The sequence below is a fragment of the Mobula birostris genome, chromosome X (assembly GCF_030028105.1).
Source record: "Mobula birostris isolate sMobBir1 chromosome X, sMobBir1.hap1, whole genome shotgun sequence".
NCBI lineage: Eukaryota > Metazoa > Chordata > Chondrichthyes > Myliobatiformes > Myliobatidae > Mobula > Mobula birostris.
The window spans coordinates 26,016,144-26,032,130 of NC_092402.1; the positions used below are offsets into that span (position 1 = coordinate 26,016,144).

Below are 15,987 nucleotides of genomic sequence, written 5' to 3' on the forward strand. Positions count from 1 at the left end.
TCCATTATAATTGCTGCTATAACTGTTTTCCTAATTGTTGGCTCTGACAGTGCTAGTAGTCTGCTTTCCCATGTATTAGAAACCTCATCCATATGAAGGGCATAATTCAATCTGTACTTGTACACATGGACACACATGAATTTTCCATTCCTGATAGTCTTTCATCTGGGTTTAAACTAAACAAGACCATTTTGAGGATACTTAGTTGATTAGGCAGCATCTGCCGAGAACACAAAATTAATGTTTCAGGTTGAAGAATTGTTTTATGAAGTAGTTGAATGTCTCAACATTTGGACAAAGTGTACAAGCTGAGAAACAAGAGAGACTGCCGATGCTGGAAATCTGAAGCAACAAACAAACACAAATTCTGGAGGAACCTAGCAGGTCAGGCAGCATCTATGAAGGGAAATGAACAGACCACGTTTCAGGATGAGACCCTTCATTAGAATTGGAAAGTAAGAGGACAGAAGCCAGAATAAAAGGAGGGGGTGGGGTGAGCATAAAATGGCAGGTGATTGATGAATCCAGATGAGAGCATAAGGTCTGTAGGTAAAGGAGGGAGAGCAAATGGGAATGATGTAAGAATCTGAAAGGTGATAGATAGGAGTAAGAAAGAGCTGAAGATGGAATCTGATCGGCGAGGGCAGTAAGCCATGGAATATAGGGAAGGAGGAGGGAGAAAGGTGTAGGTGATGGGCAGGTGGCATGTGAAGGGGAGGGGAGAGAGAAAGATTGGAGGGACCAGAGGGATAAGGGAAAGCAAAGGGGAGGGTAACAGAAGGAAGTGGTTACTGGAAGTTAGAAAATTCAATATTGATACCTCAGTTGAAGCTTACCAAGACAGAGTATGGGGTATTGTTTCTCTAATCGCTTGATGGAGATCAAGAAAGAGAAGAGAGGGGACAGAGATGGACCAAATAAATTTGAGGGTAGGGTACAAGTTGGTGGTGAAGTTGATGAAATTGATGAGTTCAGCTCGTATGCAGGAGGTAGCACCAATAAGCTAGTTGTTGATGTAGTGGAGGAAGAGTTGGTGAATGCTGCCATTATAGGCTTGGAACAAGGACTGTTGCACATAGCTGATGGAAAGGCAGGCATAGTGCCTACGTGAGTCCTCATGCACACCTTTGATTTGGAGAAAGCAAGTGGAATCAAAGGAGAAGTTATTCAGAGTAAGTACCACTGGATTAGAACCCCATTGAGAGGCATCAAGTCACTATCACCATTGCCAAAGCCAACCTCACTGCCTCTGGAAATCTCCCCTCTACACCATCTTTATTGTTCCCCAACCCTGCTTTATCCAAGATCTACAAACCAATCTACCCTGGTAGGCCCATTGTTTCTGTCTACTCATACCCCCTGAAGTCTTGTCCTTACATCTCAATTCCATTTTGACCCCTTGGTACAGCCCCTTCCCACCTACATCCATGACACTTAACATGCTCTCCACCTCTTCAATAACTATTAGGAAGGCCTCAAGGCTCTCTGCTTTCTTGTTGATAAAAGACCTAACCAATTCCCCTCCTCTACCACAGTTGTCTGTCTGGCAGAACTAGTACTCACCCTCAACAACCTCTCTTCTGGCTTCTTCCACTTTCTCCAGATCAAAAGTGCCGTCATAGGCACATGCATGCCTACCTTTTTGTTGACTATGTGGTACAGCTTCTGTTCCAAGTCTACACCAATATTGCTTCCTAACTTTTTTTCCACTACATTGACAACTACATTGTTGCTGCTTCCTGCATCCATGTGGAGCTTGTCAATTTAATCAACTTCGCCACCGACTTCCACCCTGCTCTCAAATTCATTTGTTCTATCTCTGACACCTCTTTTCTCTTTCTTGATCACTCTCTCCATCTCCAGAGACTAATTATTCACTGACCACATACTGCCACATTTGATCTTGACCACACCCCTTCCCATACTGTCACTTGCAAGGATGCTATTCCCTTCTCTCATTTCCTCTGTCTCTGCCATGTCTGTTCTCATAATGAAGCTTTCCTTTCCAGAACATCTGAGATGTCCTCATTTTTTTCCCCAGAAAACAGGGCGTCCCCTTCACTGCTATCAATACAGGTTCACAATATCTCCTACATTTCCCGCATGGCTGTTCTCATCCCATTTTCCCTGTCCCTCACTAGCATAACATAGATAAGTTTCCCCTTATTCTCACCTATGAGGTTCTGCATCCAACATATAATTTTTTGCAACTTTCACCATCTTCAGCAGGATCCCAACACCAGGTACATCTTAACCTCCAACAACAGGAATTCTGCAGATGCTGGAAATTCAAGCAACACACATCAAAGTTGCTGGTGAACGCAGAAGGCCAGGCAGCATCTGTAGGAAGAGGTGCAGTCGACGTTTCAGGCCGAGACTCTTCGTCAGGACTAACTGAAGGAAGAGTGAGTAAGGGATTTGAAAGTTGGAGGGGGAGGGGGAGATCCAAAATGATAGGAGAAGACAGGAGGGGGAAGGATAGAGCCTTAACCTCCCTCCCCTTTCTGCTTTCCACAGGGATCACACTCTCCGTGGCTCCCTTGGCCTCTCACTCTTCTTTACTGATCCCCCTCCAGACAATTATCTTTGTAATTGTACTAGGTGCTACACTGGACCATACCTTTTTCTCACCACCATTCAAAACCCTAAATAGTCCTTCCAGGTGAGGCAGCACTTTTCATGACAACGCATCTGTGACATTTATTGCATCAAGTGCTCTTGGTGTGACCTCTACAATATTAGATGATATAACGTAGGAGCAGATTAGGTCATTTGACCCATTGCGTCTTCTCCACCATTTCACCATGGCTGATCCAATTTTCCTCTCAACCCCAATCTCCTGCTTTTGCCTCGTATCTCTTCATGCCCTGATCAATCAAGAATCTATCAACCTTTGCCTTAAATATACATAAAGGCTTGACCTCCACAAGTGCTTGTGGTGAAGAATTCCACAGATTAACCAGTCTCTAGTGAAAGAAATTTCTCCTCATCTCTGTTCTGAGGCTGTGCCCTCTGGTCTTAGACATTCCCACCATAGAAAACATCCTCTCCATCTATCGGTAAAACTTGATGCAGTCTGGAGGATCTTTTCTTGGAGCACCTTTGCACTGTCTGCCATAACATCCAGGATCTCCTGTTGGCCAAGCATTTTAATTCCACTTTCCATTCTCACAATGACATGTTTGTCCACGGCCTCTTCTACTGCAAAGTTGTGGCTAGGCACAGATAAGAGGAACAACACATCATATTCCAGTTTGGTAGTCTACAACCTGATGACATCAACATTGATTGTTCCAATTCCCTGTAACCACTTCCCTCTGTCCCCTCACCTTTGGTATTGCCTTCTCTCTGGCCCCATTACCCCTTCTCTTTCCCTTCTCCTGTTGCAACCTGCCCATCACCCACACCTTCCTCCCCCTAGTTCCCTACTTCCTTCCATTTATTCCATTATCTACTGTCCTCTCCTGTCAGACTTCATCATCTTCTACCCTTTACCTCTTTCACCTATCACCTGCCAGCTTCTCACAACATTCCCATTTCCCCCTCTCATCCACCTAGCTACCTTCCTGCTCTCATGCAGATTTACCTATCATCCACCAGCTCATGCTCTTCCCCTACCACAATTTTTTTTCATTGTCAAGCAAGGAAAAAGGAACCTATGGACCTGAGTTGTCTTCGCTCTTCTGTGATGGGTGACTCACACTATGTAGCCCCATGGGAGGGTTTACTCCTTGAGTGACGTGGCATGCACAATGTAGTGTGGATAGATTTGTAATGCTAAATGCCTGCTTGATATTGAGGCTCTTATTTCCTTTAAGCAAGAATGAAGAAACCAAATGTGATACATTGCATAAGATGAAACCTTTAGAGAAGTTGCATAGTTATGTGTATCACAAATAGGGCATTAAATCTAGGCATGTTTACTTGCTTGAGTGTGGGTATTTTTCAAAGGAGTCAAAGATTTTACCCAATTTACTGGCTAACCTTCTTTCCATCAACTTTGCCTTAACAGATGAAGTTAGGTTAATGAAACTAGAAATTAGTTAAGATCACTGTCTATTATCAAGTAGCTACAGGATACAGTGCAAGGACAATAAATGTAGCACACCAAAATACATTTAATTAAAGGTAATAGAACATAGAATAGTACAGCACAGTACAAGCCCTTCGGCCCACAATGTTGTGCCGACCCTCAAACCCTGCCTCCCATATAAGCCCCCACCTTAAATTCCTCCATATACCTGTCTAGTAGTCTCTTAAACTTCACAGTAATGCATGCTCTGCTTCATGCTGAACTTTATACACACCTTAATCTGCATTGTTTATACAATGGTAATTACATGTCACATTGAAATAATTTTGTGCCAACTTCTTGAATAGAGACAGTTGAAAATCGATCCTACTTCATATGTTAGATAGATTTACTGTATCGTTGACACATATAAACCAATGCATATTATGATCGTAAACACGAGGAATTCTGCAGATGCTGGAAATTCAAGCAACACACATCAAAGTTGCTGGTGAATGCAGCAGGCCAGGCGGCATCTCTAGGAAGAGGTACAGTCGATGTTTCGGGCCGAGACCCTTCAGGTCCTGACGAAGGGTCTCAGCCTGAAGCGTCAACTGTACCTCTTCTTAGAGATGCTGTCTGGCCTGCTGTGTTCACCAGCAACTTTGATGTGTGCTGCATATTATGATCACTGCCTCCTAAGGGTTCCTTTACCTTAAGCTCCCTGATCTAATCAAGTTCATTACACAACACCTAATCCAGAATAACTGATCCCTTTGTGGGCTCAACCACAAATTAGTCTAAAATGCCATGTCAAAGGCATTCTACAAATTCTCTCTCTTGGGATCCAAAATCAGCACCAACCTGATTGTGACATTGTCCTTTTGATGTACATTTTTTTTTAATCTCCCCTTGTAATTTGTATCTCACATTGTGCCAACTGTTCAGAGGCCTGTATATAACTCCAATGAGGGTCTTTTTACCCTTGCAGTTTCTTAACTCTACCCACAATGATTTCACATCTTCCAATCCTATGTCACTTCTTTCAAAGGATTTGATTTCATTTTTACCAGGAGAGCCACGTTACCCCTTCCTAGCTGCCTGTCTTGTTGAGACAATGTGTATCCCTTGATGATAAGCTGCCAGCTATAATCTTCTCTCAACCATGACTCAGTGATGACTACAAGGTCAAACCTGCCAATCTGTAACTTCACTACAAGATCATGTACTTTATTCTGTACAAGACCATAAGATGATAAGACATAGGAGCATAATTAGGCCATTTGGCCCATTGAGTCTGCTCCACCATTCAGTCATGGCTGATCCTATTTCCCCTCCTCAGCCCCACTCCCAGGCCTTCTCCCGTAACCTTTGATGCTGTGTTCAATCAAGAACTTAACCTCTGCTTTAAATACACCCAACAACCTAACCTCCACAGCGGCCTGTGGTAACAAATTCCACAATTTCACCACCCATCGGCTAAAGAAATTTCTCTACATCTGTGTTTTAAATGGACACCCCTCTATCCTGAGGCTGTGCCCTCCTGTCCTAGACTCCCTCACCATGGAAAACATCCTTTCCAGATCTGCACTGTCTGGACTTTTCAACATTCAAAAGGTTTCAGTGAGATCCCCCCCATCCTTCCAAATTCCAGTAAGTACAGACCCAGAGCCATGAAATGTTCCTCGTATGATAACCCTTTCATTCCTGGAATCATCCTCGTGAACCTCCTCTGGACCCTCTCCGATGCAAGCACATCTCTTAGGTGAGAAGCCCAAAATTGTTCACAGTACTCAAGGTGAGGTCTCACCAGTGCCGTACAGCATCACATCCCTGCTCTTGTATTCTAGACCTCTTGAAATGAATGATAACATTGTATTTGCCTTCCTCACCACTGACTCAATCTGCAAGTTACCCTTTACAGTGTTCTGCACAAGGACTCCCAAGTCCCTTTGCATCTCAGATTTTTGGATTTTCTCTCCACTTAGAAAATAGTCTGCATATTTATTTCTATTACCAAAATGCATGACCATGCATTTTCCAAAATTATATTTCATTTACAACTTTCTTGCCCATTCGCCTAATCTGTCTAAATCCTTCTGCTGCTTACCTGTTTCCTCAACACTATCTGCCCCTCCACCAATCTTCGTATCACCTGCAAAATTGGCAACAAAGCCATCTATTCCATTATCTAAATCATTTATATACAGAATAAAAAGAAGTGGTCCCAACACCGACCCCTGTGGAACACCACTAGTCACTGGCAGCCAACCAGAAAAGGATCCTTTTATTCCCACTCGCTGCCTCCTACCAATCAGCCAATGTTCTAACCATGCCACACACATAAAAGTTGCTGGTGAACGCAGCAGGCCAGGCAGCATCTCTAGTAAGTCCTGACGAAGGGTCTCGGCCTGAAACGTCGACTGTACCTCTTCCTAGAGATGCTGCCTGGTCGGCTGCATTCACCAGCAACTTTTATGTGTGTTGCTTGAATTTCCAGCATCTGCAGAATTCCTGTTGTTTGCGTTCTAACCATGCCAGTAAGTTTCCCATAATACCATGGGCTCTTAACATGTTAAGTAGCCTCATATGTGGTACCTTATCAAAGGCCTTCTGAAAGTCCAAATATACAACATCCACTGCATCCCCTTTATTTATCCTACTTGTAATCTCCTCAAAGAATTCCAACAGTTCGTCAGGCAGGATTTTCCCTGAAGGAAGCTATGCTGACTTTATCCTATCTTGTCCTGTGTCACGAAGTACTCCATAACCTCACCTTCAATTGACTCTAAAATCTTCCCAACCACTGAGGTCAAGCTAACTGGTCTATAATTTCCTTTCTGTGGCCTTTCTCCTTTCTTAAAGAGTGGATGACATTTGCAATTTTCCAGTCCTTTGGCACCATGCCAGACTCCAATGATTGTTGAAAGATCATTACTAATGCCTCCACAATCTCTACCGCTACCTTTTCCTGAACCCTAGGGCACAGTTCACCTGATCCAGGTGAAAGACCTGAGGTCTTTCAGTTTTTTGAGCACCTTCTCCCTTGTAACAGTAACTGCACTCACTTCTCTTCCCTCACCCTTCAACATCTGGCACACCGCTAGTTTCTTCCACAGTGAAGACTGAGCCAAAGTACTTATTTAGTTGATCTGCCATCTCCTTGCCCCCCGTTATTATTTCTCTGGCCTCATTTTCTTGCGGCCCTATATCCACTCTCATCTCTCTTTTATTTTTTACATACTTGAAAAAGCTTTTTCTATCCACCTTGATATTGTTTGCTAGCTTGCTTTCATATTTCATCTTTTCCCTCCTAATGATTCTTTCACTTGCTTTCTGTAGGTTTTTAAAAGCTTCCCAATCCTCTATCTTCCTGTTAAGTTTTGCTTTGTTGTATGCCCTCTCTTTTGCTTTTACATTACATTTGACTTCCTTTGTCAGCCACCGTTGTACTACTTTGCCAGTTGAGTACTTATTTGTTTTTTGGAATACACTTATCCTGCGCCTTCCTCATTTTTACCAGAAACTCAAGCCATTGCTGCTCTGTTGTCATCCCTGCCAGCATCTCCTTCCAATCTACTTTGATCAACTCTTCTGTCATACCACTGCAATTCCCTTTACTCCACTGAAATACTGTTATGTCAAACTTTACTTTCTCCCTAACAAATTTTAAGTTGAAATCAATCCTATTGTGATCACTGCCTCCTAAGGGTTCTTTTACCTTAAGCTCTCTAATCACCTCTGGTTCATTACGTAACACCCAATCCAGTATAACTGATCCCCTAGTAGGCTCAACAACAAACTGCTCTAAAGAACCATCTTGTAGACATTCAACAAGTTCATTCTCTTGATCTATTATCATCCTCATTTTCCCAACTGACCTGCATGTTGAAATCACCCATGACTATCATAACATTGCCCCTTTGACACAACTTTTATCTTTCCTGTTGTAATCTGTGGTCCACCTTCCAGCTACTGCTGGGAGGCCTGTCAGAGTCCTTTTACCCTTGCAGTTTCTTAGCTCAACCCACAAAGATTCAACATCTTCCAATCTTATGTCACATCTTTCTACTGATTTGATGCCATTCTTTACCAGCAGAGCCACACCACCCCCTCCGCCTACCTTCCCATTTCTTCGATACAATGTGTAACCTTGGACATTCAGTTCCAACTGCAACCGTTCTTCATAGAACCAGAGAACACTACAGCACAGGAAACAGGCCACTTGGCCCTTCTAGTCTGTGCTGAAACATTATTCTGCTAGTCCCATTGACCTGCATCCAGTCCATAACCCTCCAGACCTCTCCCATCCATGTACCTATCTAATTTATTCTTAAAACTTAAGAGTGAGCCCGCATCTACCATGTCAGATGGCAGCTTGTTCCACACTCCCACCACTCTCTGAGTGAAGTTCCCCCTAATGTTCCCCCTAAACCTTTCCCCTTTCACCCTAAAGCCATGTCCTCTTGTATCTACCTTTCCTAGTCTAAGGGGAAAAAGTCTATTCACATTTACTCTATCTATACCCCTCATAATTTTGTAAACCTCTATCAAATCTCCCCTCATTCTTCTCCGCTCCAAGGAATAAAGTCCTAACCTGTTCAATCTTTCCCTGTAACTCAACTCCTGAGGACCTGTCAACATCCTAGTAAATCTTCTCTGCACTCTTTCAATCTTACTGATATCCTTCCTATAGTTAGGTGACCAGAACTGTACACAATACTCCAAATTTGGCCTCACCAATGTTTTATACAACCTCCCCATAACCTCCCAACTCCTATACTCAATACTTTGATTCACGAATGTCGGGATGCCAAAAGCCTTCTTTACAACCCTGTCTACCTGTGACACCACTTTCAGAGAATTATGTTTGAGCTATGATTGTGCATTTAAATATAACTCCTCAGTCCTGTATTCGTCAGGCTTTTCAATTTTGTCCCACTGTTACACTCCAAGTCATCCCGCTAACTGCAATTTTGCCCAATTATCTACGTGTCCTTCCTTAGTCTCACTACGCAGTGCTTCTGCTTGTGTAGCAACTGCCCCATCCTCAGCTCTACCACTGTTTCCTATCCACCTGCCAAATTCGTTTAACCTTCACCCCCCACACCCCAGGAATTCTAGCAAGCGTGCCCACAAGAGTATTAGTCCTCCTCAGTTTCAGGTGTAACCCATCCCTTTTGTACAGGTCGTAACTTCCCCAGAAGTGATCCAAATGATCCAGAAATCTGAAATCCTGCCCCCACACCAGTTTCTCAGCCAAGCATTCACCTGCCAGTTCATCCTATTCTTACCCTCACTGGTGCATGGCAGAGGCATCAATCCACAGATTACATCTCTGGAGGTCCTATTTTTCAACCTTCTAACTAGCTCCCTAAATTCATCAGAACCTCTTCCATTTTCCTACTTATGTCATTGCTGTCAATACGTACCAAGACTTCTGGCTGTTCATCCTCCCCCTTTCGAATGCCATGTACCCGATCTGCGAAGACCTGGAACCTGGCACAGATTCTCATGTCTACTCCTCTAACCATGGACTCCCCTATCACTACCACACTCCTCTTCTCCCCCCTTCCTTTCTGAGCCACTGACCTGGACTCACTGCCAGAGAACTTGGAGCAAAATAACATGTTGCTAAAGTAACTCAATGGGTCAGGCAGCATCCGTAAAGAGGAATAGACAACTGACTTTTCAGATGGATATCCTTCACCTAAATTGAATGAGTAGAGGTATAAAGAGGTGAGAATGAATAGTGGGGCAAACAGTAGATGCATCCAGGTGGGGAGGTGTTGATTGCCAGGTTGAGTAAGGAGGGAGATAGAAAGTGGAGTTAGCGAAGAGGCTGTGAGGTAGAAGCAACAAAGGGCTGAAGATTATGAAATCTGATCAGAAACAACAATGAAGAGGTACAAAGTAAAGGAGGTGCATCAGGCAGCTGGGAACAATGGGGAGAGGGGCTGCTTGCTGAGTCAGATGTTCTTATGTTCTGAGGTCAGAGCTGTGACACTAATGCACGAATTACAACCTCTAATTCTATTCATGAAACAGTGTAGCATTACAAGAGGAAGTCTGCCAATGTTGGTTTGTAATTGGTGCTAATGAATTTCATGATTGTTTAAAGCTTTTTGGAATAACATTCATAAGATTACTAACTGTTTCACCATCAGAAAATAATATAAACAGATTTTCCAGCCTTGAGGTTTTAGTTAAATCTCATCTAATAATGCTCTAGGCACCAACTATATAAAATTCTTATATAAATATTAATAATAAACAATATTGCACACAGCGAATTCAGTTTTGCAATATCTGCATGCTATTTCATGCAATAATCTTCCATATCATGTGCCATGAATTGTTATTTATATTTGAGATCAGTTTACATGTGTGGAAATAAGTTGCTGGAAAAGTGCCCTTGTTGTACAGAGCAATAGCTAGACTTGGGGCTGAGTGAAATCAGCTCCAGTCTAACTTATGGGTCAAATCCATAGACATGAACCCAACTCTGAAGCCTTACATCAGTCCAGATGTAACCCAGCACTGCCCTCTTATCTGTTTGGGTGGAAACAGTAAATTTAACCGTTTCATATGGATTGTGAATCTAAACTCTGCCAAGGCATATTAGCCAAGTTTGGGTAAGTTTTAGCCTTCAGCTTTCTTCTGTCCTTACAGTATTATTGCCAAGGAGAAGCATCAGCCAAAAATGAGAATGCAATGTAAATGCAGACTCATTGAAATTATTGCACTGTCATCTCTCTAGATCAGGCGTGAGATTCATAGTCTATGAATCTCAGCAAATACTTGTGAGGAGACATACATATCTATTGTAGCTACAACAATCTACTGGCACATTGAGAGATGCAGAGGAGATTTCTTATTGAATTCAGTGTAGTTTTTTTTTAAATCCCATTTTATGGGGTGTATGCACCACTGTCAAGGCCAGCATTAATTGCCCATGCCTAATTGCCTTGTTAATAGCTTTGCCAGCTCCCTCACATAGATTTGAAATGGATCGAGATTCATCATGGGGTTTTGGACAAACAAATTACTCCAATCAAGTAATTAGGAGGAACTTCAATATCTAGAACAATTACATGGTAAGAAGGAGATGTGGCAATTTACACTGAATTATACTGAAGGGCAATCTAGATAAATAAAAGGAGGACAATGTAATAGGCTTTTAGTTTCATGTAGGTTGATTGATAAGGAAGGGAGAAAGTTCCTATAATAAGGATGTGCTGGAGCAGAAATAATGTCAATGCACAAACTAAATCTAACATCCAGCATCACAATCACCTTATAGGAGGTACGATTTGCTACAGTGTGTAACTTCTATTTCTGCCATTGACTCTGTAGTCCTACTTACAGTATATAACCATATACTTACATTATATATACAGTATATAACTCCTCTGTCTCAATAAACCCTTCTAGGCAGGTTCAGCCTTACCATTCTGTAGTCTGCTCTGTTGTGTCCCCATACCTCGATATTATACAGATAGGCAATTAGCTGACTATAAGATCATAAGATATAGGAGCAGAAGCAGGCCATTCGGCCCATTGAGTCTGCTCCTCCACTCAATCATGGGCTAATCCATTTCTTCCAATCATCCCAATTCCCCTGCCTTCTCCCCATACCCTTTGATGCCCTGACTAATCAAGAACCTATCTATCTCTGCCTTAATTGCACCCAATGACTTGGCCTCCACAGCCGCTCGTGGCAACAAATTCCACAGATTTACCATCCTCTGACTAAAGTAATTTCTCCGCATCTCAGTTCTAAAAGGACGTCCTTCAATCCTGAAGTCGTGCCCTCTTTTCCTAGAATCCCCTATCATGGGACTGAAGAATGTTGTGAATAGCAGCTAACGTAATGCTAATACAGCACCAGCAATCACCACTGCCTGCAGGAGTTCGGTATGTTCTCCCCATAACTGCATGAGCTTCGTCCAGGTGCTCCAGTTTCCTCCCACACTCTAAAGATGGACAGGTTAGTAGACAGATTGGTTCCATGGGTGTAAATGGGCAGTACAAGGCCGTTGGGCTGAAAGGGCCTGTTACTGTACAGTATCTCGAAATCAATAAAATAATGGCTGGGTAGTCACACCACTGGGGTCACCTCATAATGTGTAGCCAAACAGAATACAATTTAGAATATGTATATATTTAAATCTTTATTTCTACTATACAGTTTTGATATTACAAGATTTTATTTATTATTTCCTTTGTTTTAGTGAGAAAAAAATTAAAACTTTAAACCTACGGCTAAGCTGTTCCTGTGAATTTGACTCATAAGTCAAATTCCCTCTGCCTGAAGGAGTTCGTACGTTATCCCCATGACTGAGGTGGGTTTCCACCCATGTTCCAAAGGTTAATAGGTTCATTGGTCACATGGGCGTAATTGGACGGTGCAGGTTCATTAGGCCGGAAGGGCCTGTTACCTTGATGTATCTGGAAATAAAAAGTTTAGGGACAATATTAGGACTCAGACCAGCATTTAATCTCCAGCATGTTTTGTATTTCTGGGTAAACAAGCTCAATGAAATCTCTGTGTAATATATGACTTGTGGCTGCATCTCGTCTTGGACTACACCCCAAGGTTTTGAAAGAGGTGGCTGAAGAGGTATTAGTAGTAATCATTCAAAAAGTACTAGATTCTGGAATGGTTCTGGAGGACTAAAAAATTCCAAATGTCACTCGATTCCTAAAGGAGAGCGGCAAAAGACAGCAAATTATAGGCCAGTTAGCCTGACTTCAGTGGTTGGCAAGATTTTAGTGTCGATTTTTAAAGATGTGGTTTAGGATATTTGGAGGCACATGATAAAACAAGCCAAAGTCAGCATAAATTCTTTAAGGGGAAATCTTGACTGACAAATCTGTTGGAAGCATTTGAGGAAATTACAGGCCGGATAGAAAAGGGAGAGTCAATGGATGTTGTTTACTTGGATCTTCAGGCAAGGTGCCGTACTTGAGGCTGCAAAACAAGATAAGAGCCCATGGTATTAGAGGAAATAAACTATCATGGACAGAAGATTTGCTGACTGGCTGGAAACAAAGAGAGGGAATAAAGGGGGTCTTTTCTGAATGTCTGCCGGTGAATAGCGGTGTTCCACAGGGGTTAGTGTTGGGACCACTTCTTTTTATGTTATACGTCAATGATTTGCATGACAGAATTGATGGCTTTGTGGCCAAGTTTGCAAATGATACATAGATAGGTGAAAGGGCAGGCAGTTAAGGAAGCAGAAGTCTGTAGAGGGTCTTGGACAGATTAGCAGAATAGGCAAAGAAGTGACAGATGGAATACAGCGTAGGGGAGTATCAGGTCATCCGTTTTGGTGACAAAATAAAAGCATAGACTATTTTCTAAATGGGGAGCAAATTCTGAAATGAGAGGTGCAAAGGGACATGGGAGTCCTAGTGCAGGATTCCTTTAAGGTTAACTTGCAGGTTGAGTTGGTAGTAAGGAAGGCAAATGCAATGTTAACTTGCACTTCAAGAGGACTAGAATATAAAAGCAAGGATGTAATGCTGAAGCTTCATAAGGCATTGGTCAGACCACACTTGGAGTGTTGTGAACAGGTTTGGGTCCCTTATCGAGGAAAGGATGTGCTGGCATTGGAGAGAGTCCAGAGGAAGTTCATGAGAATTTTCTCCGGACTGAAAAGATTAACAAATGAGGAGAATATGATGGTTCTGTGCCTGTACTCATTGGAATTCAGAAGAGTGAAAGGAGCTCTCATTGAAACCTATTCGATATTGAAGGCCTAGATAGAGTAGATTTGGAGAGGATGTTTTCAATCGTGGGAGAGTCTAGGATCAGAGAGCACAATCTCAGAATAGAAGCATGTCCCTTTAGAGTAGAGATGAGGAGGAATTTCTTTAGAAAATTGGCTAACAGTGAACCACAGCCACATTCATTTGAAAGGCATCAATGGCCTGGTTAAAAGACTTTAGTAATGTAAGTTACTTGCTTAAATAATTTTATTTTAATATTTATAATAATTTGCCGCCATTTTATGAGGCATATAATTAAATGTTTCTTATATACTTTTTTTTTTACATAAGAGACATTACACAACAATTCCAAATTTCAGTGAGGGCAGAAAGCTATCAAAGGCCTTTGGGATGTTTTGAGGTCAGGACCTTAAGATCTGATGTCTGTGGGCTGCTTGCAGTAAGAAGCCTGCCTTACTTCATATTACACCACTCAAAGACAAAACATTAGTGTAACCAGCCCTCTATACTAGAATACATCAGTACTGGCCGACAGGGGGTTTGGTTATTGAAATGGATTTAACATGACCCAAAATTTCCTCATGCAGCTGGTGTCAAAATTCACTTGAATATACTCCCCAGAAAGCATCATGGGACACTAAAAGCATTATATAAATATGAGTTGCTATGATGCAATTAAGTGTTTATAGCAGAGAATAATAAGCTAAATCACCTCCCTTTCAATTTGTAGGCTGACAAAAACAGAATATTTGGAATTCACTATTCAAAAGCTAATGCACATTCAGATGTTATGGAAGTCAAGACAATATGAGGAATTGAACAATAATTTTGTTCGTTACTTTTGGTCATCTGCTCAAATGTTTTTGGTGTTTGATAATGAAACTCAGTAACGTGCTCTCTATACATGCCACTGGGTAAGTACTATACTTCACTGCTTGTTGTCATTGATGCCTTTTTCACAAATTGTTATTATATTTTTGGTTTGAAAATGTTTCAGAGATTTTATCCAGTTTGGTTTTTGTATTGTAGGTGAAGATCTGATTAAATGTTATCAGCCTGTACACATCCAACTATTGCCATATTATTGTTTGTCTTTCAGAAAGTATAAGAACTCATGGTGAAATCCCACCAAGTCACAAAAGACTCAGAATAAAGTGAGTTGTTAGCCTCGGTTCACCAGCCCGTACACCTCACATAGAATAACATATGGTTGAAATGAAAGAATATCCAATCTGTATTTAGAAACTGCATTTTGGTGTGAACAAGGACAGATACTGTACACTGGGGAAAAGGCAGAATTTTAACAATCCACCTTCTGGTACATACAGCAATGATTCCAGTGCATCAAGATTAATTGTAGATTTAAGGTCTGCCTTTATCAGCTCTAACACATAAATTAAATGTACTATCACAAATGCTATATGCTATAGAGACATTACAGTAAAAGAACCCTTAGGGGTAAGTGATCATAATATGATCCAATTCACCCTGAATTTTGAGGAGAAGCTAATGTCAGATGCATCAGTATTACAGTGGAGTAAAGGGAATTACAGAGATATGAGGAAGGAGTTGGCCAGAATTGATTGGAAAAGAACACTGGCAGGGATGACAACAGAGCAGCAATGGCTGGAATTTATGAAAGCAATTTGGAAAACACAGGATTTATACATCTCAAGGAAGAAGGTATCCTAAAGGTAAGGTGACAAAACTGTGACTAACAAGAGAAATCAATGCCAACATAAAAGCCAAAGAGAGGGCATATAATAGAGTAAAAATTAGTGAAAATTTTGATTTTGGAAAGCTTTCTAATACCAACAAAAGGCAACTAAAAAGTCATTAAGGCGGCAAAGATGGAATACCAAAGTAAGCCCACTAAAAATATTAAAGAGGATACCAAAAGTTTCTTCAGATACATAAGAGAGAGGTGAGAGTAGATATCAGACTGCTAGAAAACAATGGTGGTGATGGGGGACAAGGAAATGCCCTACAAACTGAATAAGTATTTTGCATCAGTCTTCACTGTGGAAGAGACTAGCAGAATGGTGGAAGCTCAAGGTGTCAGGGGCCATGAAATGTGTGAAGCTACCATTATTAGAGAGAAGGTTCTTGGGAAACTGAAAGGTCTGAAGGTAGGTAAGTCACCTGGACCAGATGGTGTACACCCCAGTGTTCTGAAAGAGGTGACTAAGAGTCTGTAGAAGTATTAGTAATAGTCTTTCAAGAATCTTTCCAGAGGACTG

The 15,987-nt window shown here is 41.7% G+C and overlaps 1 long non-coding RNA gene across 1 annotated transcript; it reads left to right on the top strand.

Moving 5' to 3' along the window:
* Positions 1–11,911: 11,911 nt before the first annotated feature.
* Positions 11,912–14,906, top strand: LOC140191896 (uncharacterized). Its single transcript, XR_011883954.1, has 3 exons — positions 11,912–12,002; positions 14,478–14,661; positions 14,847–14,906. It is a non-coding gene; the product is annotated as an uncharacterized lncRNA (long non-coding RNA).
* Positions 14,907–15,987: the final 1,081 nt, after the last annotated feature.